A 372-nucleotide genomic window follows, 5' to 3' on the forward strand; every position below is an offset into this window, starting at 1 on the left:
AGAGACTGAAAAAAGGAGAGTCTGCATGGGGGGGCATTAAATAATAAATAAATAAATAAATAAATAAATAAATAAATAAATAAATAAATAAATAAATAAATAAATAAATAAACCAATAAATAAATAAATAAATAAATAAATAAATAAAAATAATATATTTATTTAATTTTTTTTTTTTTTTGCAAACAAATAAATAAATAAGTAAATAAAAAGATAAAGAGATATATAAATAGAGACAAATATAAATAAATAAAAAGAGAAAGAAACAGCAGCAAAAGGAGACAAATAAATAAATAAATAAAACACCACCAGGGGGCCCCCACACTCTATAGAGGGGGGCCCCCCATATACATATACATATACATATATATA

The sequence above is a fragment of the Eimeria mitis genome, genomic scaffold (assembly GCF_000499745.2).
Source record: "Eimeria mitis Houghton genomic scaffold, Emh_scaff1895, whole genome shotgun sequence".
NCBI lineage: Eukaryota > Apicomplexa > Conoidasida > Eucoccidiorida > Eimeriidae > Eimeria > Eimeria mitis.